We start from the raw sequence: 27302 nt of genomic DNA, 5'->3' as shown, positions 1-27302 counted from the left end.
GTCCTCATTGTTCGTTTTTGCTCTCAAGTTGCTGTAATTCTTCTCTGATCTCCACACTTCCTGGTTGTCTGTTTCCTGATGACCACAGTGCTGGGAGCTTTCTCTCTGTGGTCACTAACTTCAAGGAGGCAGTTCTGGAAAATAATGGTGACCACATAAAATATTGACCCTTTGGGACCAATTCGCACATTTTCACTTAGGGGTGTACTCATTTTTTTCGCCAGCAGTTTAGACATTAATGGTTGTGTGTTGAGTTATTTTGAGGGTACAATGAACTTACACTGTTATACAAGCTGTACACTTACTACTTTACATTGTAGGAAAGTGTAAGTGTTGTCAAATGAAAAGATATAATCAAATATTTACAAAAATGTGAGGGCTGTACTCACTTTTGTTGAAATACTGTGAGATACTGTATATATACAGTCTAGTATATATAGAAAAAGTCCAAAGGTTGAGGTGCACGTCAGTCACAGCAGGTATTGCATAGCAATCAAGCCTTCCCACCAGCTTCGATATAGAGAAAATTCAAAGGGATTGCTGCACAAAAACTTATTTTTATTGAAAAATTTGTCAAAAAGACATCAAAAGTGTCATCTGTACAATCAGGCAATCATGATAATGACAGTTTCGGGCTATTCTGAATCACGCCCTTTTTCAGAATTCACTACAGTCTAGTATATATATAGATATATTTATACATATACTTTGCATTTAGCGTAGACTAGATATACAGTGTAGACTCTATATTCAAGTCAGTGCAGACAGTGGAGTTTATATAAGACAGTGTGTTGAAGTGGTCATGGGGTGGGTCTGCGGGCAGAAGCCTTCTCAGAATTTGGAAGCCCCCTTTAACAAGGGGGCCCTAGATCCCAGCCCCCCTATGTGAATGGGTATGGGGTACATTGTACCCCTAACCATTCACCAAAAAAGTGTCAAAAAAGTAACAACAACAGCAGACAGTTTTTGACAATTCCATTATAAAAAAAAAAAAAAATAAGTGTCCCGCAATGTAAATCCATCATCAATCACTGTGCTATTGGTCCAGAGAAAAAAACAAAACAAAAAAACTCTGCCTCGATGGGAGGTGTCCTGCCGACTTCAGCCCCCTTTTGCTGTGGCCTGCCAGGTTGCATGCTCTGATAAGAGTCTGGTATGGATTTTGGGGGGACCCCCATGCCAATTTTTCTTAAAGTTCTCCTTAATATCCTTACCAGACCCCAGGAGATACATGTCCCCTGGGGCAGTACCTGGGTCCCCAAACACTTTTTAATAACTTGCATATAAGCCTTTAAAATAAACAGTTTTGATTTTTCATGTTCATGTCCCTCAGATTTTAACGGTGTTCGCATCTTCACACACATTTTTTGTCTGTTTGCATGGTTTGGTGCGAACCGAACCGGTGGCTGTTTGACTCTTCCCTAACAAATAGTAAGATGGACAAAATCACTGAGATAGCGATGCACAAAATCCCTAAAGTATGATCAGAAGTTACCTCAAAAGCTACAGCTCAATGTTTTAAAAAAAACTACTGTAGCAGCTCACACTCTATATAAACAAACTACTACGTGAATAGTAGATTCTATCAATGAACTGCCAAAAAAATCAGAAAGACTTTGCCTTTACCCACTAAAATTGTCACTTTTCTGCAAATCAGAATACTTACTCAAACAAAAAACACAAATAGTTCTCAATACTAGATACCCCTTCCAATTCCCCTCAAAAATGTACAGAAGAATGAATTATGATCTGTTTAAAATAAATAAAAAGCATTGCGACACACTAATCGGGCAACACTTCTGAAAACTGGGCCAAGCAGTGAAAAAAAAACAAATATTTGTAATCAATAAAAAGGAAAAAACGAAACAAGGAGGAAAATCTGGCAAATCGGGAGCCTATCGTACTTTTGCCCTCAGTACTTGCCTCTTAAACTCCCAGAATAGGGGAGGTGGAGCATAAGGATGAGCCGAACACCGCCCGCCCCCCCCGTTTCGGTCCGCAGCAGAACATGCGAACAGGCAAAACATTTGTGAAAATGGGCAAACACTGTTAAAGTCTATGGGACACGTGAAAAATCTAAAGTGCTAATTTTAAAGGCTTATATGCAAGGTATTGCCATAAAAAAGTGTTTGGGGACCCGGGTCCTGCCCCATGGGACATGTAGCAATGCAAAAAAAAGTTTTTTCGGGAGAAGTGATTTTAATAATGCTTAACGTGAAACAATAAAAATTACATATTCCTTTTAATATCGTGCTTGGGGTATCCTTAGTATGCCTGTAAAGTAGCGCATTTTACAGTGCCACAGCAAAATTACATTTCTAAATGAAAAAATGTAATTTAAAACTGCTTGCGGCTGTAATGTATTGGCAGATAACGACAATATAGGGCGTGTGGTGCCACAACACTGTAACCCCTCACAGATACTTTTGGAACGGGCCCTGCTGTGAAATATTATCAAAAATTTTAATTACATGCCCCTGTTAAACAGGGGCAGAAAAATTGGGCCTTGGGTGGGGATGCCACAACACTGTAACTAGGAATGAGCCGAACACCCCCCCCCCCCCGTTCGGTTTGCACCAGAACCTGCGAACAGACCAAAAGTTTGTGTGAACTTTAGAACCCCGTTAAAGTCTATGGGACTCGAACGTTTGAAATCTAAAGTGCTAATTTTAAAGGCTAATATGCAAGTTATTGTCATAAAAAGGGTTTGGGGACCCGGGTCCTGCCCAAGGGACATGTATCAATGCAAAAAAAGTTTTAAAACCTGCAGTTTTTTCGGGAGCAGTGATTTTAATAATGCTTAAAGTGAAACAATAAAAGTGAAATATTCCCTTAAATTTTGTACCTAGGGGGGGTGTATAGTATGCCTGTGAAGTAGCGCTTGTTTCCCGTGCTTGGAACTGTCCCTGCACAAAGTGTAATTTCTGAAGGAAAAAAGGTACCGTATTTATCGCGGTATAGCGCGCTCCCGCGTATACCGCGCACCCCCAAAGTTGCCCCCGAAATTCCTGTAAAAAAAAATGTTATATGATTTTATTACTTACAGTTTTGGAGCGTCCATTGTCCGGTCCGGCGTCCGTCTGCGGCCTCGGTGGTGTCCTCCCGACTTCTCCAGCGCACACCTCAAGTCGAGTCCCCGCTTCCCGCACTCAGTTCGAACGCCTCCGCCGACATATAGCGACATATAGCGAGTGCAGTACGCTCGGGTACATTCGGCAAGGCTCGGCTTCGCTCGCGCTCACGCTCTGTGACGTTTATGCGTGAGCACGAGCGAAGCCGAGCCTAGCCGAATGTACCCGAGTGTACTGCACTCGGTATATGTTGGCGCAGGAATTCAAACTGAGCGCGGGAAGCGGCTATCGGCATATATCGCGCACCCACAATTTTCCCCTTATTTTAAGGGGAAAAAAGTGCGCGATATACGCCGATAAATACGGTAATTTAAAACCACTCGCGGCTATAATGAATTGTCGGCTCCCGGCAATACAGAGAAAAGTCATTCATAAAAAAATGCGTGGGGGTCCCCCCAAATTCAATTACCAGGCCCTTCAGGTCTGATATGGATATTAAGGGGAACCCTGCATCAGATTTAAAAAAGAATGACGTGGGTTTCCCCCCAAATGTCCATTCCAGACCCTTCAGGTCTGGTATGGATTTTAAGGGGAACTCCACTCCAAATAAAAAAAAATGGCTTGAAGTTCCCCCCAGAAATCCATGCCAAACCCTTTATCCAAGCACGCAACCTGGCAGGCCGCAGGAAAAGAGGGGGGATGAGAGAGCGTCCCCCCTCCTGAACCATACCAGGCCACATGCCCTCAACATTGGGAGGATGCTTTGGGGGTCTGTAAACCCCTCAAAGCACCATGTCCCCATGTTGATGGGGATAAGGGCCTCATCCCCACAACCCTTGGCCGGTGGTTGTGGGGGTCTGCGGGAGGGGGGCTTAGCAGAATCTGGAAGACCCCTTAAACATTGTACCCCTACCATTTCACAACAAAAGTGTAACAATGACCTAACAATAATGGCAAAACTGTGTTACATCAGAGGGGGGCGGGGTCACCCGCACGTCACTGGGAAAGCCTTGCGTCAGAGGGGAACAGGGTCACGTGATGGGTGGCCCCGCCCTCACCTACATAAGAGCTGTCACTGGCTGAAGCCACATCATTCCCGGGCTGAGGTGATGTGCTGCGCTGGACGGACATCTCATTGCTGGATCCTAGACCTGGATGAAGAGGAGAACTTCTCATCGCTGGACCCCAGAGAGGAGATCACCCATCGCAGGATACTGACAGTGTTGGAGCGGAGACCAAGAGTGGATTACCACCGCTGGAATATTTTTCTAATTTTAATAAAGGACTTTCCCAACGGTGTAATTTGTTACACTTTCTTTGTGAAATGGTAGGTGTACAATGTACCCCATTACCATTTCACATAGAGGGGGCCGGGATCTGGGGGTTCCCTTGTTAAAGGGGTCTTCCAGATTCCCATAAGCCAGGCAAGGGTTGTGGGGATGAGGCCCTTGTCCCCATCAACATGGGGACATGGTGCTTTGAGGGGTCACAGACCCCCAAAGCATCCTCCCAATGTTGAGGGCATGTGGCCTGGTACGGTTCAGGAGGGGGGCACTCTCTCGCCCCCCCCTCTTTTCCTGTGGACTGCCAGGTTGCGTGCTCAGATAAAGGGTCTGGTATGGATTTTTGGGGGGAACTCCACGCCATTTTTTTTCATTTGGGGTGGAGCTCCCCATAAAATCCATACCAGACCTGAATGGGTATTTGGGGGGGAACCCCACATAATTTTTGTTAATTTGACGCGGGCTTCCCCTAAATATCCATACCAGACCTGAAGGGCCTGGTAATTGAATTTGAGGGGGAACCCCACGCATTTATTTTTATGAATGACTTTTCTCTGTATTTCCGGGAGCCGACAATTCATTATAGCTGCGAGTGGTTTTAAATTACTTTTGTTTCTTCAGAAATGACACCTTGTGCAGGGACAGTTCTAAACACGGGAAACAAGCACTGCTTTACAGGCATACTATACACCCACCCAGGTATGAAATTTAAAGGAATATTTCACTTTTATTGGTTCACTTTAAGCATTATAAAAATCACTGCTCCCAAATAAACGGCCAGTTTTAAAACTTTTTTTGCATTGATACATATCCCCTGGGGCAGGCCCAGGTCCCCAAACACTTTTTATGACAATAACTTGCATATAAGCCTTTAAAATTAGCACTTTAGAATTCTCGCATATACTTTTACAGGGTGATCTGTGGCTTTCAAACACCCCCAAATTTTTCGCTGTTCGGCGAACGGGCGAACAGGCAATGTTCGAGTCGAACATGAGTTTGACTCGAACTCGAAGCTCATCCCTACTGGCAACAAAACAGAGTACACTCCCAAGTCAAAATATCCAAATTGGGCCCAAAGTGTTAATATTTTGTGGGGCCACTAGTATTTTCCAGCACTGACTTAACTCTCTTGGGCATGGAGTTCACCAGAGCTTCACATTTTACCACAGGAGTCACCTTCCACTCCTCCACTCCTCCCCCTTACGTTTGAGGATGCCCCACAGATGTTCAAAGGGGTTTAGGTCTGGAGATGTGCTTGGCCAGACCATCACCTTTACCCTCAGCTTCTTTAGCAAGACAGTGGTCATCTTGGAGGTGTGTTTGGGGTCGTTATCATTTTGGAATACTGCTCTGCGGCCCGGTTTCCGAAGGGAGGGGATCAAGCTCTGCTTCAGTATGTCACAGTACATGATGGCATTCATGGTTCCCTCAATAAACTGCAGCACTCATGCAGCCCCAGACCATGACACTCCCACCATCATGGTTCACTGTAGGCAAGACACACTAATCTTTGTACTTCTCACCTGGTTGCTGCCACACACGCTTGACACCATCTGAACCAAATAAGTTTATCTTGGTCTCATCAGACCATAGGACATGGTTCCAGTAATCCATGTCCTTAGTCTGCTTGTCTTCAGCAAAATGTTTTCAGGGTTTCTAGTGCATCATCTTTAGAAGAGGCTTCCTTCTGGGATGACAGCCATGCAGACCAATTTGATGCGTTGAGTTATTTTGAGGGGATATCAAATTTATACTGTTATACAAGCTGTATACTCACCACTTTACATTGTAGCAAAGTTTCATTTCTAAAGTGTTGTCACATGAAAAGTAAAAAAAAAAAAAAAAATTACAAAAAGGTGATACTGTATGTGTGTATGTATATCTATCTATATACATATATATATATATATATATATATATATATATATATATATATATATATATATATATATATATATATATATATATATATCAATCAACGCAGTTCCCAGAATTCCATGAACTGTCACCTGATTGTGAGAAAAAAAGTAACCGCTCAGATGAACCAAGGAACTTTTACTCACTGGATCCAAACCGTGGGTGCCGGCAATGCAATTAATGCAAAATTGAAGAGAAGAAGCTGGGACAGCCGCACTCCAAAAACGTTCCTTTTTATTAAAACTGGTCACAGAACATCACACGCCACAGCAAACAAGCTATGAATAAGCACTGAAGCACAGTGCGAAACGCGTTAGCCTTTTCCTGATTGCTTGCTGTGGCGTGTGATGTTTGTGACCAGTTTTAATAAAAAGGAACGTTTTTGGAGTGCGGCTGTCCCAGCTTCTTCTCTTCAATTTTGTCACCTGATTGTGGTTTTCACAAAGTTAGAGAACCAAACAATGTTTCCAATCTTTTCATTGTGTGGGGGCACAGATCCAGAATCCCTGCAAGCAGCCTTGTGGTGTCTCCTTCCTCCTTAGTCCCTGGCAGGGGCGTTGCTGGGTCTACAAAAGATCTGGGGCTAGAGCCCATATATATATATATATATATATATATATATATATATATATATATATATATCATTATATATTATCATTACATTGGTGTCCTCAAAACCCCCCTCATTACATCAGGGTCCCCAGAGAGTCACCCCTTTACATCAGGGTCACCAGAGAGCTTGCCACGTCACCTGCCACCAGATGCAGATTGTTACATACAGAGAGGCTAGGGTATATAGAAGAGAGGCTAGTGTATACAGAGAGGCTAGAGTATACAGAGAGGCTAGTGTATATACAGAGAAGCTGTGTATATACAGAGAGGCTAGTGTATATACAGAGAGGCTGGGTATATACAGAGAGGCTGGGTATATACAGAGAGGCTGGGTAGTAAAGAGTTTCCCCCTCCCCTCCTCCATGATCTGCACTCACCTGCTCAGGAGCTTAGAGTGAGAAAATTCCTCCTGACTCTATGATATGGGTGGAGCAAGAAGGAGACTCACTGTCACACTGATCTCCCTTCTCTGGCTGTCACTGAAGCACGAAGTGCAGACTGAGACCAGCCCAGATTTCGGGGTCCAGCCTCAATAACCACCCCTTAACGACGCCACTGGTCCCTGGGCATGCTGGGCTGTGTAGTTCTTGCCCCCAGCGATTGCTATGGGGCTGCCTGTGCTGAGGACTACATATCCCATGATCCCTTGCTGCTCCAGCACTGGAGTCCCATTGGTTCCCTCCACCTGCCAATGAGGAAGCAGAGATGGGAACAGAGTAGGCGAATGGGTCCTTGCGAGTACCGCTCCTATACAATACATTGTGAGGAGAAGAGGAAGCTTCTGACAGGTTCTGTGTCCTGAAGAGCCTGTCAGTATTTGAATCCCGGTGGTGACTGAAAGGAGGTGGGGGACTGCGGGTGGCTGAGTGGCACCCACTACATATCTAACCTTGTAAAGCAAAATATGCTTTACTTACATATTCTGCAGCTGATCCGGTCTGGTCCCAGGTTGAGCTGTCAGTTTGGAGGTGGGTGCAGAAGAGGCAGCCGACAACGGAAGCCCTATAGTAAATCTATGGGTGACGTCACTTCACAGCCGTTGTCAGTCCTCTCCTGCACACAGCTTCCGACGCTGGAAACTGGACCAGAACAGCTGCTGCAATTTTTCTTTACAGGGCTAGATAGATTACATGTAGGTTTAGAATGTGGCAGAGAGCAGGTTCAGAGTTAGTTCGTTTTTGCCCTGACTTACACTTAAAAAAAAAAAACACAACTAAAGTTGATTAGCCTTTTTTAAAAGAGTATGTATTAATTGTGCAAACAACCATCGGACTTTGGGTACACTTGGATTAAGTTGGCAGACATAATTTGTGCTGAAATACCTGACTGCCTCTTCACCTCCTAAGATGATCTGAGATAAGAATTCCTGCATTCTTGAAATGCTTCCATTGAATAAAGAACAGCCGCATGGAACCAGTTTTATATAATTTGGACATGTGTTGAAAGAAAACTTGCCAAATATTAACTATTTCATTTTACTTTGCTAACTATAACTGAAACTATTAACACAGAACTGATCTTAACTGTGAAATTTCTCAGAAATTAAACAAACAGTAAAAATGTAATTGAATATTAGATCGACTGTGTGATAATGACTGAAGGTTAAGAGCAATAAAACTCAATGTTATTATCTGGCTGCCTTCAGGGGATGCCTCAAGGTGAATAACCCCGAAAGCAGAGGTGACCACACAAAAATGACAAATTGCAGTATGAATTGAACAATAACACTTCAAAAGATTAAGCACCAACTCTACTTAAAGCGGTGTTCCACCGATTTTGTTTTTAAAATCAGCAGCTACAAATACTGCAGCTGCTGACTTTTAAAATAAGGACACTTACCTGTCCAGGGCACCCGCGATGTCGGCACCCAAAGCCGATCTATCACTCGGCTCTCAGATGCTGCTGCCGCCATCTTTGGTAAGGGAATCAGGAAGTGAAGCCTTGCGGCTTCACTTCCTGGTTCCCTACTGCGCATGTGTGACTCGTGCTGCACTACCCCACTAGTCTCTGCTGTTTTCTGTGACCTGTGTGTCTACAAGAGGTTTCTGGACCTTCTGGAAATTCCTAAGGCCCTTTGTTTTGCAGTTGACGCCATTAAGGATTCCATTCATCAGATGTTACGTCTCGCTCTTCTACTGGTACACATGCAAAGAGTGCTAGGGTTTAAGCATTGGTCAGCAGAGTTACCTTGTAAGAAACTGTTGACTGAGTTTCCTTTTCATGGAGAACGTTTATTTGGGGATGACTTGGATAAGTACATCCAGAAGATCTCGGATGGAAAGAGTACCCTTCTTCCAGTAAAAAGGAGTAAGCGTCCCTCATTTAAATGTTCTGCCTCTCCGTCGCCTAGAACATAGGCCTCCAGGCAGTCACGACGGCTTCCACCATCAGCCCCAAGAGGAAGGCCCCAAAGCCAGATTAAGGACCAGAAGAAGTCCTGGGAAAAAAATTCTGCAAAGCAGAGTTCCAAGGCCTCCTTATGAAGGGGCGCCCCGCTCGCATGAGTGGGGGAAAGGCTCCTGCAGTTTGCGGGAGCCTGACAGGAGGAAATCCAAGACAGATGGGTCATCTCCATAGTTTCTCTAGGTTACAAACTAGAGTTTTGTGAATTTCCTCTGCCTCGTTTTCTAAAATCGATCATTTCCAAGGACCCGGTAAAAAGAGCCTCATTGTTTTAGGCACTAGACCGGTTGCTGTCTCAAGGGGTGATCATAGAGACCCCCTCAAGAGAACAGGGAATGGGATTTTACTCAAATTTCTTTACAGTACCCAAGCCAAACGGAGATGTCAGACCTATTTTGGATCTCAAGGGTGTGAAACAATTATTAAACATCCACTACTTTTGCATTGAATCAATTCAGTCAGGGGTGCCCTCCCTTCGGGGAGGAGAATTCCTAGCGTCAATAGACATCAAGGACGCATATCTCCATGTCCCAATTTTCCCTGTCCCCAGAAATTCCTGCGATTCGTGGTTGAGCAGCGACACTTTCAGTTTGTGGCCTTGCCCTTCGGGCCCAGGGTATAGCTGTAAGGGCATACCTAGATGACCTATTACTGATCAATCAGTATATAAAGGGTCTGGACCTGAGTGTAGCCAGCATGGTCAGGTATCTGGAGCATCTGGGTTGGATTATCAACCTTGAAAAGTCGTTCTTGCAGCCAGTAAAAAAGCTGGAGAATTTGGGTCTGGTGGTAGACACAGATCACAAGAAGCTGTTTTTACCCAAAGCAAAGGTCTGTGCAATAAGAGATCTGGTGCACATGGTCAGGACAAGGGAAGAGTCTCCCATCCGTCTCTGTATGAGATTGTTAGGGAAGATGGTAGTTTAATTTGAAGCAGTCCCCTATGCTCAATTCCATTCAAGACTGTTGCAAAATAGTATCCTCTCTGTCTGAAGCAGGAGAAGCCAGGATTTGTATTGTCCAATGCGTTTGACTCCAAGCGTACGCCAAAGCCAAATTGGTGGTTGCTGTCGAGATCTTGCAGAAAGGGAAAACCTTTGCACCGATCACTTGGAAAATAGTGACGGCTGATGCCAGCCTTGTAGGCTGGGGATCAATACTTGAAGAGAATGCTATTCAGGGGGAATGGTCAGAGTCCGAGAAGACCTTGCCCATCAACATTTTAGAAATTCGGGCAGTGTGCCTAGCCCTAAGAGGTTGGTCGGGCAGATTGCGTGGATTCCCTGTCAGGATCCAGTCTGACAATGCCCCGGTAGTGGCCTATATCAATCACCAGGGCGGCACCAAAAGTTGGGCAGCCCAGAAAGAGGTGAACCATATTCTGGTTAGGGCAGAAGAGCATGTTCCTTGCCTATCTGTGGTGTTCATCCCAGGGGTGGAAAATTAGCAAGCAGACTTCTTAAGCCGCCAGCCATTGCTCCCAGGGGAATGGTCTCTGCGGTATTGGTCTTTTTGGCCATTTGCTGGAGATGGGGTACCCGGACGTGGATCTTTTTTGTGTCCAGGTTCAACACGAAACGGGACCCACTCGCTTGCGGATCAGATGCATTGGTAACCCCTTGGGACTAATTTTCTCTGATTTATGCATTCCCTCCAGTTCAGCGTCTGCTGCACAGGATCAGAGGGGAACGGAAACGGGTGATCCTAATGGCCTCGGCGTGACCCAGAAGGTCCTGGTATGCGGAGATCATAAAAATGGCAGTAACAGATCCTTGGGCTCTTTCATTCCTCCAGTATCTGCTGTTACAAGGGCCAGTATACCATCCTGCCTTACAATTGCTGAATTTGATGGCTTGGCTGTTGAGGCCCTCGTTCTAAAGGATCAGGGGCTTTCAGGGGCAGTGGTAACCACTCTGATTAGTGCTAGAAATCCGGCTTCCAGGGCTATCTACTATAGGGTCTGGAAGGCCTATGTTTCCTTGTGTGAAAACAATGGTTGGCATCCTCGCAGGATTTTAGACTTCCTACAATTGGGAGTAGAGATGAAGCTAGCCTTGAGTACTATTAAGGGTCAAGTCTCAGCTTTCGTCAGTTTTTTTTCCAAAAGCCTCTTGCTTCTCAAGCCCTAGTGCAGGCCTTTATGCAAGGTATAACACGCATAAATCCACAGATTAAGCCACCTATCATGTGCCCATGATATCTAAATCTGGTCGCGTCAGTCCTTCAGGGGCCTCCCTTTGAGACAATGGGTGATGCCCTGGAGTCTCAGAGTTGGCAGCTTTATCTTGTAGAGAACAATTTCTGGTGATTCATAAGGACAAGGTGGTGTTACGTCCCAGGCCATCCTTTCTGCCTAAAGTAGTATGCAGTTTTAATTTGGACCAGGATATTTTGCTGCCTTCATTTTTTCCAGAACCAAATTCGGGAGTGGAATAGTCATTATATTCTCTAGATGTAGTAAAGAGCAGTTAGTTTCTATCTTGAAGCAACTGCTCAGATACAGAAAACTGATGCGTTATTCGTGTTGCCAGGGGGTCCCAGAAGGGGACAGGCTGCATCCAAATCGACCATCTCTAGATGGGTTCATCAGATCATTTCTCAAACTTCTGATTTAAGGGCGGTTAGTGCTTCTTGGGCAGTACATCACCAAGCCTCCATAGCTCAGGTGTGCAAGGCCGCAACTTGGTCATCTGTTCAAACATTCACAAAATTTTACCAGGTGGATGTGGGTCAACAGGAGAATTCCGCCTTTGAGCGCAGTGTTTTTCAGGTGGCAGTATAGGTCCTCATGTCTGACGGAGGTCTGCTTTGTTTGTTTCTGTCTCCCGCCCCTCAGGTTGCATTGCTTTGGGACATCCCATGTAGTAATTACTGGTGCTCTGTGTCCCCTGATGTACAGTAAAGAAAACAGGATTTTTATAACAGCTTACCTGTAAAATCCTGTTCTTGAAGGCACATCATGGGACACTGAGGTCCCTCCCCTCTTTTGGGATTATTATATATTGCTGTGATACAAAACCCATGATGTACCATCAAGTAAAGTATTTTACAGGTAAGTTGTTATAAACATCCTATTATTTACCTCACATGTCAGTGCCCATACAGGCAGTCCAACAGTCCAGGAATGTGAAATGCTCACTTCTCCCTCTGTGCAGCACTCTCTGTAAAGGTGTTATCAAAAAGTTGGAAGTGATTGCCATCTGCTTGAATAGGCCAACGTCTCTCTAGTGAAATGCTATTATTTCCCCTAGGGGTGGGACTTTAATGGCACAGGCTTGTAACAAAACTATTGTAAAATTTGAATAAAATAGAAAAAGTACATGGTAAAGATAAAACACAGTTTATGCTTATGCAGCGCCCCCTTGCTTTCAGCATGGGCACTACGCCAAAGTTAGTGGGGAATGGGAGAGTCACGTTGCTCCCATTCACGATTGTTCAAATTCCGGGACCTCTGTCATTCCAGAATTATCCACTGGGTCAGTCTGTGGTCCAGAGATGCAGTGCCATCCCTGGCCGGCAGTTGGCGCTAGAGGGATTCTGGCAAAGCAAGCTTTCCCAGCAGCCAATTAGATGAGTTTTTCCCTCGCAGGGCATGCTGGGGGAGAGTATATCTGGGACAGGTCCCAGTGTTCCAAAAACTTTGCGGGGTCCCGTTCTAGGTGCGGTACCCACCTTCAGGGTACACGCATCCATGGACCCCGCCAGCACGGCCCGCCTGGCCAAAGCTCGAGACTGCATTGACCCTCATCCTGAGGAGAAAAGGGGACTCCAGTGTTTCGCTGGGTTCCAGAATCTATTGAGAGAATACCAGTCTGGGATCGCGTGTCCGGACCGCTGACAGGTATGATTGCTGTCATCCGGGGGCCTGTTTAGGAAAAAGTCTGCTGGGAGGAGATGCTCTTTATTCACCTAAGTCCTTTATTGAAATTGGCCTGTAGTAAGGGCCCTAGAGCCGGGTCTGTGAGATAGACTTGTTCCTCCCAGACAGTTCAAAGTGACACTTCGGTTGCCAGGCCTATCATAGGGGGTCTGTCCGGGGGCACTTTACCCACTCTAAGTAGAGTGGCGACGTGTTATAGAAGTTGGTGCTATACAGAGCAGTACTGACTGCTCCATCCAATATCCAGGCCTGATACTGCAAGGTTTTCTCTTACTATCCTTTTCATCAACCTTGTCCTTCCGAACTGATGTTGATGTTGGCCGTGTTGGCCTGGAAATAAAGCATTAAAAACGTTTCAATCACTGACTGGACATTCGCTCACTATCTGTTCTACCACCGCACCCCTTGGAGCCATGTCAGGGTAACTTAATTTGCCGATCCCAAAATCAATCAGCGGCTCCTTCGGGGGTAAGCGCTACACTTAAAAATACTGAGCTAACACACAAAGGTAGCAAGGAACGAATTATGTATGTGGACATAAATCATGGGGACTGGTATTGGTCTGCATTCTCAGTTCCAATGCGTTTCAGAGTAACCTAGACTCCTTTTTCAGGGTCAACCCGTTATGCCGTTTATTATAGTTATGGTCTAGAAACTAAAGAATATATTATACATCTGCTATACATTGAATGGCAGGCTAAAGTGATGGTGAATGAAGTGGTTGTTGACATACTCACAGTGCCCATAGTTCATAAACCGTTGGACGATGTCTCCCATAAGGTCACAGGACGCTTTTGAAGGACTCATCCTCTTATTCAGCTAACCCTCACAGGCTACCACAGGCTACCAGAAGACTGACAGTATGCTGGGTGGAAGGAAAACTTCTAACTTCAGCTTGTTCAATTAAAGGGGTTGTAAACCCTCAAGGTTTTTCTATGCATTAAGGTGAAAAACCTTCTGTAGTGCAGCAGTCTCACAGAGCTCCCCTTTTAATTACCTGAACCCGATTGTTGCAGCGACAGGGACAAGCACAGCAACTTCATTGGATAGATTGATAGCAGCAGGAGCAATTGGCTCCCACTGTTGTCAATCAAATCCAGTGACACAGGACCTGGGGGGCGGGGGGCGGGGCCGAGTCCTGCTGTCTGTGTCAATGGATGCAGCAGCAGGAATCGGGAGCGCGCCCGCAAGAGAGCCCCATGCAATTTGGATCTCCGTGGGGCCACTTGAGAAGAGGAAGAACCAGGAGCGCCACTGGAGGACCCCAGAAGAGGAGGATCAGAGCCACTCTGTGCAAAACCCTTACACAGAGGTGGTAAGTATAACATGTTTGTTATTAAAAAAAAAACCTTTGTGTAGGGGCCTGCTACTTTCTTGCCGGCGCTACTTTAAATTTAAGGGGTAGTCTGAGGGTTAGTTGACTTAGACTGTATGTTTTTTACTAAATTTGGGCCTCTGTTCCAGCCATAGCTGTACTGTGAGTGACCACTATTGTTGTCTGGGGTGTCGTTATCACTCCAGGCCAAGGGTGGTAGCAGTCAGGTCAAGGTGTTTTGGGTGTTCCCCTTCAGCAGCCAATCAGAGGGAGTTGATCGCCCTGCTGTGCATGCTGGGGAGGAGTATTTAAGGGACAGACGTCATAAGCCCGGGGTCGTCATCGCCGATCCTGGCCTGTCGTCCCACCACCCCCTGTGTGTGGCCCTCATGACCGGGGGTGCGTGTTCAAGTGTTCCTGGCTCCGGGACCACGTTGGCCCGGGGTTGTGATCTACTAAGTAGGCCTGGTAGTCAGACTGGGTCTACGTTTGTGCTGTCCTGTGCTGTCCGCCCTGAGGGAGGAAGCCACTCGATGAAGAACCTGTCTTGGAGAGCACCAAGCAAGAGGCTGGTATCTCAAGAGAGGCCTTGAACTTCATCGAAGGAAGCACGATTACTAAGGCTGAGCGATGGTCGCCTATCAGTTCCGAGTTCACAAAAATTTATTCAGGAGAGATCCGGGTGCTTAATCCTGCATTGAGAAGGATTCTGGACCGAATATATCTCCGCCTTTGGGAAGGTCTGTGACAGAGACTTTGCTAAAGTTTCTGTGTGACACCCTGGCTGCTAGGCTAGTAGTGAGAGAGGCCTATCCAGATGCACAATACCCACTCTGGCTAGAGTGGCGACGAAAGCTACGTTGCTGGAAGCAGGAGTGTTTCCGAACAAAGTTTTACACCTGAACCTAATACCTATTAATGAAAAAAAGAGGGAAATAACTGCGCTAAACCCCCCAAAAAAACAAGAAAGCAACCAGCACTCAAACAAACAAAGTAAATGGAAATATGGGTAATTGGTGCAGCGCTAGACGTGTCAAAACACAATACTTATAGTGACATAAGATCCATAATAATAAATACAAAACATGTGATTTAAAGAATAATGAAAAAAGTCCATGTGCAAAGACCAGACACCACTAGACATGTGCACACTGAAATATTTAGTTTCGTAATTTTGTTTTCGTCTGAAAAATACATTTATTTAGTTACTCCCGAAATCCGTTTTTGTTTATTTAGTTTTTCGTAAAAAAAATGCATTCATCCGAAAATCCAAATTAAGGTCGAATCTGTCATTGAAGCTTATGGTGTCTGTCGAATGTTCTAAAAAAAAAAAAAAAGAAGATTCGACAGAATCTTAAAAAAAAAAAAAAAAAAAAAAATGTTAGATTTAACTTTGTGCGGGCGTAACGTATGTTATTTACGTTACGCCGCCGCAAGTTAGAGAGGCAAGTGCAGTATTCACAAAGCACTTGCTCCGTAAGTTGCGGCGGCATAGCGTAAATTGGCTGGCGTAAGCCCACCTAATTTAAATGTGGAAGAGGTGGGCGTGTTTTATAGAAATTATTCGTGACCTCACGTAAATGACGCTTCGAACGAACGGCGCATGCGCCGTCCGTGGACTTATCCCAGTGCGCATGCTCCAACAAAACTTACGCCCAGCCCCATTCACGAACGAGTTACGCAAACGATGTAAAACTTGAAAAATTTGACGGCTGTCCGACGTCCATACTTAACATTGGGTGCGCCATCTTTTTGGTGGTTTATCTTTACGCCTAAAAAAACGCCTTATGTAAACGGCATATCTTTACTGCGACGGCCGTGCGTATGTTCGTGAATAGGCGTATCTTGCTGATTTACATATTCTAGGCGTAAATCAGCGTACACGCCCCTAGTGGCCAGCGTAAATAGACAGCTAAGATACGACGCCATAGGAGACTTACGCCGGTCGTATCTTAGCAATATTTAAGCGTATCTCAGTTTGAGCATACGCTTAAATATACGACGGCGCGGATTCAGAGTTACGACGGCGTATCTACTGATACGCCGTCGTAACTGTACCTGAATCTGGCTATTTGATTCTTCATGTATCTCTATGTCGAATCTTCATGTCTCTCTATGTCTAATCTTTTCTCTCTATGTAGAATAACATTGGACTAATAGAGTTAGGCCCCATACACACGAGAGGATTTATCCGTGAATACGGTCCAGCGGACCGTTTCCGCGGATAAATCCTCTTGAGGATTTGTGCGGATTTCCATGCGATGGAGTGTACTCACCATCGCATTGAAATCCGCGCCGAAATCCTCTGGCGATGACGTGTCGCGCCGTCGCCGCGATTATGACGCGGCGACGTGCGCGACGCTGTCATATAAGGAATTCCACGCATGCGTCGAATCATTACGACGCATGCGGGGGATCCCTTTGGACGGATGGATCCGGTGAGTCTATACAGACCAGCGGATCCATCCGTTGGGATGGATTCCAGCGGATAGATTTGATAGCATGTCATTAAATATTTATCTGCTGGAAATCCATCCCAGGGGATAAATATCCGCGGAAACCCATTCGTTGGGATTTTTCAGCGGATGGATTCTATCGTGTGTATGGGGCCTAAAGGTTAGGAACATTCGACCGCAACGAAAACGAAAACAAAGCATTTGTTTATGTCGGATCTTTCGGTTTTTCGCTTTCTGTGCTTTCGTTATCGTTTGTTAAAACGATAACGAAAATACCAGAATTTCGGACGAAAATGCATTCGGACGAAAACGAATGCACATGTCTAGACACCACAAACAATGTGATGCTGGAAGGAAGTGTACACAATACACTATATAGTGTCCGTTTATGAAGCAGTGAAATCTATTCACTGCTTCTTTCTCCGGCATTCACAGTGAAGATTTTTCTCCTCTGTGTGCCTGTTTATGAAGCGGAGAAGATCGCTTCACCCTTGGAGGAGTGAAGTGATCTACCAACGCTTCAAACAGTGGCGAACAGACCAGAAATTCACAGAAATACGGAGATGTTAGTTTATTGAGCAGTGATAAATTATCACCGCTCAGTTCACTGAAAGACAGCGTGGTTAATGTAATTAAAATAACGAGTCCCCCTGCATAATAAATATATGTATACACACACACACACACATTGTATATACATGTATATACACACACATTATATATATGTACATGTACACATTATATATATGTATGTATATATATGTATACACATAAATATTACAGGGGGACATGGTTACAGTGTTGGGGGGTCTGAACGAGGTAGAAGGAAGATAAAATTCTTTCTCCTTCCTCCTCAGAACCCCCAGGATTCCCTCTTCACTCCCTGCTTCACCAGCTCTGAGATGGTGAATCGGGGAGTGTGAATTCTGACTCAGATCACCAGTGAAGAGCTCAGATCACAGCTTCATAAACTGGCCGTTACTGTGTTAGTCTATGAGACTTCTCTGTGTGTAGAGATAATCGGCGGGAGAACAAGTTCAAACACTTCTCCCCCCGATTATCTCTGTTTCATAAACTGTTTATGGGCTGTGATCAGTGGTGACGTCGCCACGCGTAGAATATTCAGATTGCGATGAGCCTGAGGTGATCACATGGCCTCTCGCTCTGGAGGGTGATTGGCTTGCTCCGGACTGTGTATTCGACGCGCGAGCACCGTGACGTCATCGAATATTCCGATTGCGCATCAAATATTTAGATTCAATGGCGCCATGGCGGAGATCTAGAGTCGAATGCACAGCTAAGTGATATTTGCTATGTTGGGGACACCGCTGTTGTATGAGGTGTCCCCAAGTGATGCTTTCCCCAATGGTTTCACTTTCTATATGGGTCATCATATCAATGTGATTTGCTCCAATATAATGCACATGTTTGCTAATGTCATTTAATGTATATGGTGGTCTACAGACTGACTGTTTCCTATATGAAGTAATACATATGCGATGATTTAAACATGTCTGTGCTGAATATTGCCATATATAAGATTTGTAGTACATAATTTCCTGGTTTATTTGGATATGTGTTACATCATGTCCTGTTAGTTCCCGTCCCCTTGTGGGCGGTTTTAGCTTAGTACTTGTATAAAAGCAAGCAGTATGGGGGTGCAGTAACATGCCCCTGGTGACGGCTCTCTAAGCCGAAAGGCGTCGGATTCCGCTTTACAGCACCCTATACTGCTTTTATTCATGTGTTCACTATTTACTCTTATATTTTTGTCATTCTTTTATGATCTTTTAAATAAAACCTGTCATGGTTTATTTTTGACCTACCCCATTTGCAGCACTCTGTTTCTTTTTGCCTTTCCGAGCCTGGTGGAATTGTCTTTTCCCACGTATTTTGCATCTGAAGGTCCATTGGTTTGGTTCCCGTTGTCCCTGGCATTCATCCCGCCTGAGTGATTGAAATGGCACCATCATCCTTGGAGTCCTTGTTGCAGTGATCCAGGTCCACAGAGGCCATCAAGCGTATCAGGCCCCATACACACTAGAGGATCTATCCGCTGGAATTTATCCGCGGATCGGTTTCAGCGGATAGATCCGCTGGTGTGTACGACCCAGCGGATATTTATCCGCGGATATTTTTCAGGCCGATGGATTTCCAGCGGAAAAAAATTTCTTAGCATGCTAAGAAATCTATCCGCTGGAATCCAGTCCAGCAGATTGATCCGGTGGTCTGTACAGACTCACCGGATCAATCCGTCCGATTCCCTCCCTCGCATGCGTCGTAATGATTCGACGCATGCGTGGAAGTCCTTATATTTCAGCGTCGCGCACGTCACCGCGGAGGGAATTCCGCGCGGATTTTGATCTGATGGTTAGTACAACCATCAGATCAAAATCCGCCAAAGGATTTATCCGCGGAAACGGTCCGGAGGACCGTTTCCGCGGATAAATCCTCTCGTGTGTACAAGGCCTCAGACTTACTGTTGCATAACAGCTGAGTCCACACCCCATGGTAAGAGTACCTAATTATTCATACTTGTTACCTTGGTGATTCCTGCAGACAACTAGATATTCATCAGTCTACGTCAGCGATTGGAAAGATATACACACTTCTGTACACAGACTATTCCTACTACCTATTACCCTTCCACCTCCTCAACCACTACTTATATCCTTTTACCACGTTGGGTAAATAAAGCAAAGAAAAAGAAGCCTAAAGTGTAGACATTAGAAAGGACTGGACACTGAAGTGGAGAGAATGGGGCTGCTCACCCCGAAAAATATAACAAAAAGAGTTTTCCCAGATGGGGTTGTTGCGCAGCTCTGATAGAGAAAGGTGTAAACCATGTAGTAAAAAATATATATTTTATTTGATTCACATGTAAAAAATGGGAACAAGGAGGGATGGCGCAATGGATGGAACATGAGTTATAGCAGGTACACAAACAGCGTTTACATGAGTGTGTAAAACGGTACACAAATGGTGTTTATACGATCAAAAATATGCATCATAATATAAACAATTCTAACAAACGTTTCGACCTGTTAAAGGTCTTCTTCAGAGAAATTTTGTGTAGCTGAAAGGGAACAGATAGTGGTTAGACATCTCATGATTGTAATTTTAAATATTAGAAAATACATTATTATGTTTTAAGTTTGTGTCTGCTAATACAAAGGGCCTGGATATGGAGAAGCAGTAAGCTACAATACAATATAGGCACTTCATATGTGTTTAATACAGAACAATAATATTAAATGTATTTTTTGGGGGATTTGTAGTCCCCTTACCTTGATGCGGTGTCACAGGTGAGTGCTGCGGGCCGGACGCTTAGATCAAATGGCCCACCCAAGAACGCCCCCCATCCCAGGGAGTGTGGCAGCCAGCCACGCCGTGTGGAGCTCCTCGCTCGACACCACAAGAGGTCACCCCCAAAATAGGTAGGGCGGGTGGTGGAAGGACCGTGCGAAAGCCCGGGAGGGATGGGGGAGATTGGAGGTGATGGGAAGGAAAACTTAAAAAAGCCTGAAAGCAAGATAATACGGTGGTATTATGGACTGTATCTTTATACACATGCATAACAGGTAATTGAATGATATGAAAATTGGTCCTTGAGGATGGGTGGGTAAGAGAACAAGACACAGATAGGACCGACATGAACTGTCGGTAACAGGGAAAAAGGCCAAGGGATGCCGGTGTAAAGATTATAAAGCAGTGTGTCTCTAAAGAAAGGGTGCGTAGGTCTCCCTATGGCACGGAAAAAAGACAGAAATGAAGGGGAATGGGGAAAAAGGGAAAGAGGGAAGAGAGGAGAAAAGGAAAGGGGGAGGGGAAGTGGAGGGAGGAAATGGAGAAGGGAGAAAGAAAAGGAAAGAGAAGGAAGGAAAGGAAAAGAAAAAGGGGGAGTGGGGTAAAGATGCTGGGAAAATCCAGAAAAAGAAAAAGAAAAAAGGAGGGAAGAAAAAGGAGAGGGAGGAAGGAAGCAATGAGGGAATAAGGAAGGGAGGCTGAGGAAATTAAAGGGGAAAGGAAGGAAGGAAAGAAGAAAAGGAGGGGATGGGGGAGGGGAGATGGCAAGGGAGTGAAGGGAGAAGGGAAGCTGGGGATAAATGGAGAGTGAGAAAAAGTGAAAAAAGATGTGTGAACAAAGGTGCTAAGTGCAAAGTGAAAGAGGTAGTGACAGCAAAAACCAATTGAATAAATAGTGTGGGAGTGATGAGTGAATGAGTGAAGGCGGGGAAAAAAAAAAAAAAAGAGAGAAAGGGGGGGAAATGAGGATAAGAGTGAGGGGTGGAAATCCATGGAAATCCATCCCAGGGGATAAATATCCGCGGAAACCCATTCGTTGGGATTTTTCAGCGGATGGATTCTATCGTGTGTATGGGGCCTAAAGGTTAGGAACATTCGACCGCAACGAAAACGAAAACAAAGCATTTGTTTATGTCGGATCTTTCGGTTTTCGCTTTCTGTGCTTTCGTTATCGTTTGTTAAAACGATAACGAAAATACCAGAATTTCAGACGAAAATGCATTCGGACGAAAACGAATGCACATGTCTAGACACCACAAACAATGTGATGCTGGAAGGAAGTGTACACAAGACTCTATAAAGTGTCCGTTTATGAAGCAGTGAAATCTATTCACTGCTTTTTTCTCCGGCATTCACAGTGAAGATTTTTCTCCTCTGTGTGCCTGTTTATGAAGCGGAGAAGATCGCTTCACCCTTGGAGGAGTGAAGTGATCTACCAACGCTTCAAACAGTGGCGAACAGACCAGAAATTCACAGAAATACAGAGATGTTAGTTTATTGAGCAGTGATAAATTATCACCGCTCAGTTCACTGAAAGACAGCGTGGTTAATGTAATTAAAATAACGAGTCCCCCTGCATAATAAATATATGTATACACACACACACACACATTGTATATACATGTATATACACACACATTATATATATGTACATGTACACATTATATATATGTATGTATATATATGTATACACATAAATATTACAGGGGGACATGGTTACAGTGTTGGGGGGTCTGAACGAGGTAGAAGGAAGATAAAATTCTTTCTCCTTCCTCCTCAGAACCCCCAGGATTCCCTCTTCACTCCCTGCTTCACCAGCTCTGAGATGGTGAATCGGGGAGTGTGAATTCTGACTCAGATCACCAGTGAAGAGCTCAGATCACAGCTTCATAAACTGGCCGTTACTGTGTTAGTCTATGAGACTTCTCTGTGTGTAGAGATAATCGGCGGGAGAACAAGTTCAAACACTTCTCCCCCCGATTATCTCTGTTTCATAAACTGTTTATGGGCTGTGATCAGTGGTGACGTCGCCACGCGTAGAATATTCAGATTGCGATGAGCCTGAGGTGATCACATGGCCTCTCGCTCTGGAGGGTGATTGGCTTGCTCCGGACTGTGTATTCGACGCGCGAGCACCGTGACGTCATCGAATATTCCGATTGCGCATCAAATATTTAGATTCAATGGCGCCATGGCGGAGATCTAGAGTCGAATGCACAGCTAAGTGATATTTGCTATGTTTGGGACACCGCTGTTGTATGAGGTGTCCCCAAGTGATGCTTTCCCCAATGGTTTCACTTTCTATATGGGTCATCATATCAATGTGATTTGCTCCAATATAATGCACATGTTTGCTAATGTCATTTAATGTATATGGTGGTCTACAGACTGACTGTTTCCTATATGAAGTAATACATATGCGATGATTTAAACATGTCTGTGCTGAATATTGCCATATATAAGATTTGTAGTACATAATTTCCTGGTTTATTTGGATATGTGTTACATCATGTCCTGTTAGTTCCCGTCCCCTTGTGGGCGGTTTTAGCTTAGTACTTGTATAAAAGCAAGCAGTATGGGGGTGCAGTAACATGCCCCTGGTGACGGCTCTCTAAGCCGAAAGGCGTCGGATTCCGCTTTACAGCACCCTATACTGCTTTTATTCATGTGTTCACTATTTACTCTTATATTTTTGTCATTCTTTTATGATCTTTTAAATAAAACCTGTCATGGTTTATTTTTGACCTACCCCATTTGCAGCACTCTGTTTCTTTTTGCCTTTCCGAGCCTGGTGGAATTGTCTTTTCCCACGTATTTTGCATCTGAAGGTCCATTGGTTTGGTTCCCGTTGTCCCTGGCATTCATCCCGCCTGAGTGATTGAAATGGCACCATCATCCTTGGAGTCCTTGTTGCAGTGATCCAGGTCCACAGAGGCCATCAAGCGTATCAGGCCCCATACACACTAGAGGATCTATCCGCTGGAATTTATCCGCGGATCGGTTTCAGCGGATAGATCCGCTGGTGTGTACGACCCAGCGGATATTTATCCGCGGATATTTTTCAGGCCGATGGATTTCCAGCGGAAAAAAATTTCTTAGCATGCTAAGAAATCTATCCGCTGGAATCCAGTCCAGCAGATTGATCCGGTGGTCTGTACAGACTCACCGGATCAAACCGTCCGATTCCCTCCCTCGCATGCGTCGTAATGATTCGACGCATGCGTGGAAGTCCTTATATTTCAGCGTCGCGCACGTCACCGCGGAGGGAATTCCGCGCGGATTTTGATCTGATGGTTAGTACAACCATCAGATCAAAATCCGCCAAAGGATTTATCCGCGGAAACGGTCCGGAGGACCGTTTCCGCGGATAAATCCTCTCGTGTGTACAAGGCCTCAGACTTACTGTTGCATAACAGCTGAGTCCACACCCCATGGTAAGAGTACCTAATTATTCATACTTGTTACCTTGGTGATTCCTGCAGACAACTAGATATTCATCAGTCTACGTCAGCGATTGGAAAGATATACACACTTCTGTACACAGACTATTCCTACTACCTATTACCCTTCCACCTCCTCAACCACTACTTATATCCTTTTACCACGTTGGGTAAATAAAGCAAAGAAAAAGAAGCCTAAAGTGTAGACATTAGAAAGGACTGGACACTGAAGTGGAGAGAATGGGGCTGCTCACCCCGAAAAATATAACAAAAAGAGTTTTCCCAGATGGGGTTGTTGCGCAGCTCTGATAGAGAAAGGTGTAAACCATGTAGTAAAAAATATATATTTTATTTGATTCACATGTAAAAAATGGGAACAAGGAGGGATGGCGCAATGGATGGAACATGAGTTATAGCAGGTACACAAACAGCGTTTACATGAGTGTGTAAAACGGTACACAAATGGTGTTTATACGATCAAAAATATGCATCATAATATAAACAATTCTAACAAACGTTTCGACCTGTTAAAGGTCTTCTTCAGAGAAATTTTGTGTAGCTGAAAGGGAACAGATAGTGGTTAGACATCTCATGATTGTAATTTTAAATATTAGAAAATACATTATTATGTTTTAAGTTTGTGTCTGCTAATACAAAGGGCCTGGATATGGAGAAGCAGTAAGCTACAATACAATATAGGCACTTCATATGTGTTTAATACAGAACAATAATATTAAATGTATTTTTTGGGGGATTTGTAGTCCCCTTACCTTGATGCGGTGTCACAGGTGAGTGCTGCGGGCCGGACGCTTAGATCAAATGGCCCACCCAAGAACGCCCCCCATCCCAGGGAGTGTGGCAGCCAGCCACGCCGTGTGGAGCTCCTCGCTCGACACCACAAGAGGTCACCCCCAAAATAGGTAGGGCGGGTGGTGGAAGGACCGTGCGAAAGCCCGGGAGGGATGGGGGAGATTGGAGGTGATGGGAAGGAAAACTTAAAAAAGCCTGAAAGCAAGATAATACGGTGGTATTATGGACTGTATCTTTATACACATGCATAACAGGTAATTGAATGATATGAAAATTGGTCCTTGAGGATGGGTGGGTAAGAGAACAAGACACAGATAGGACCGACATGAACTGTCGGTAACAGGGAAAAAGGCCAAGGGATGCCGGTGTAAAGATTATAAAGCAGTGTGTCTCTAAAGAAAGGGTGCGTAGGTCTCCCTATGGCACGGAAAAAAGACAGAAATGAAGGGGAATGGGGAAAAAGGGAAAGAGGGAAGAGAGGAGAAAAGGAAAGGGGGAGGGGAAGTGGAGGGAGGAAATGGAGAAGGGAGAAAGAAAAGGAAAGAGAAGGAAGGAAAGGAAAAGAAAAAGGGGGAGTGGGGTAAAGATGCTGGGAAAATCCAGAAAAAGAAAAAGAAAAAAGGAGGGAAGAAAAAGGAGAGGGAGGAAGGAAGCAATGAGGGAATAAGGAAGGGAGGCTGAGGAAATTAAAGGGGAAAGGAAGGAAGGAAAGAAGAAAAGGAGGGGATGGGGAGGGGAGATGGCAAGGGAGTGAAGGGAGAAGGGAAGCTGGGGATAAATGGAGAGTGAGAAAAAGTGAAAAAAGATGTGTGAACAAAGGTGCTAAGTGCAAAGTGAAAGAGGTAGTGACAGCAAAAACCAATTGAATAAATAGTGTGGGAGTGATGAGTGAATGAGTGAAGGCGGGGAAAAAAAAAAAAAAAAGAGAGAAAGGGGGGGAAATGAGGATAAGAGTGAGGGGTGTGCAAGAAGTGAGAGGGAAAGGTTCATGTCGGTCCTATCTGTGTCTTGTTCTCTTACCCACCCATCCTCAAGGACCAATGTTCATATCATTCAATTACCTGTTATGCATGTGTATAAAGGTACAGTCCATAATACCACCGTATTATCTTGCTTTCAGGCTTTTTTAAGTTTTCCTTCCCATCACCTCCAATCTCCCCCATCTCTCCCGGGCTTTCGCACGGTCCTTCCACCACCCGCCCTACCTATTTTGGGGGTGACCTCTTGTGGTGTCGAGCGAGGAGCTCCACACGGCGTGGCTGGCTGCCACACTCCCTGGGATGGGGGGCGTTCTTGGGTGGGCCATTTGATCTAAGCGTCCGGCCCGCAGCACTCACCTGTGACACCGCATCAAGGTAAGGGGACTACAAATCCCCCAAAAAATACATTTAATATTATTGTTCTGTATTAAACACATATGAAGTGCCTATATTGTATTGTAGCTTACTGCTTCTCCATATCCAGGCCCTTTGTATTAGCAGACACAAACTTAAAACGTAATAATGTATTTTCTAATATTTAAAATTACAATCATGAGATGTCTAACCACTATCTGTTCCCTTTCAGCTACACAAAATTTCTCTGAAGAAGACCTTTAACAGGTCGAAACGTTCGTTAGAATTGTTTATATTATGATGCATATTTTTGATCGTATAAACACCATTTGTGTACCGTTTTACACACTCATGTAAACGCTGTTTGTGTACCTGCTATAACCCATGTTCCATCCATTGCGCCATCCCTCCTTGTTCCCATTTTTTACATGTGAATCAAATAAAATATATATTTTTTACTACATGGTTTACACCTTTCTCTATCAGAGCTGCGCAACAACCCCATCTGGGAAAACTCTTTTTGTAAAGTGTAGACATTAAAGTTTCCTCAACTCTTATCGTATACCCTAGATGGCGAAGGAATAGAGGTGACATGCCGCCCAAAACTAACCAGCAGCTCCTTCGGGGATAGTACCACATTTGCAACCCCTTTAAGCTTTGACAAAAGAACCTGGAATCTGATTGGTTTCTATGCAGAACTGCACCAGATTTTGCACTCTCCTGTTTTAGTAAATCAAAACCAAAGTGTGATAACCCATAGCAACCAGATTTTAAAGCACGGATTCACAAAGCACTTACGCCGACGTATCTCGAGATACGCCGCGTAAGTGCAAATATGCGCCGTCGTATCTGTGCGCCATGCCCACAAAACTAGATACGCCTGAAAATAGGCTTCATCCGACGATGTAACTTGTCTACGCCGGCGTATCGTGGGCGCATATTTACGCTGGACGCATTGATTTTGTATTCAAATATGCAAATTAGGGAGATACGGCGATTCACGAACGTACGTGCGCCCGGCGCAGGCTACGCGCAGTGCTCGTAAGTTCTACGTCCGTCCTAAAGTTATTCCCCATAAAGCAGGTGTAACTCAGCACCAGACGTGCACAGGTCAGCTGGACAGCAGCTGCAGCAGCACCGTTACGGACAAGCTGAGCAACCACACTTGCAGGACAACACATCTGTATGCCAACATGCCAGGCAGGGCCGCCATCAGGAATTATGGGGCCCCTTACACAGCTTCAGGCATGGACCTGGGGGGGGGGGGTCCTGCTGCGAATTGATAAGAATTGAGAAAGAAGAAATAAAGAAAAATATATATAAAAGAAAGGAACTAAAAAGAATAAAAAAAGAAATAAAAAATATCAAAAACATATTTTTTTTTCTCAAAAAATCAATAAAAGGGGGCTTGCCATCTGGGGTCCTGTGCTTACACACACCATATCCACCTCACATTGGTTTAGCCCAAGCCCACC

Source organism: Rana temporaria, chromosome 10 (genome assembly GCF_905171775.1).
Source record: "Rana temporaria chromosome 10, aRanTem1.1, whole genome shotgun sequence".
NCBI lineage: Eukaryota > Metazoa > Chordata > Amphibia > Anura > Ranidae > Rana > Rana temporaria.
This window is presented reverse-complemented; position numbering follows the sequence as displayed.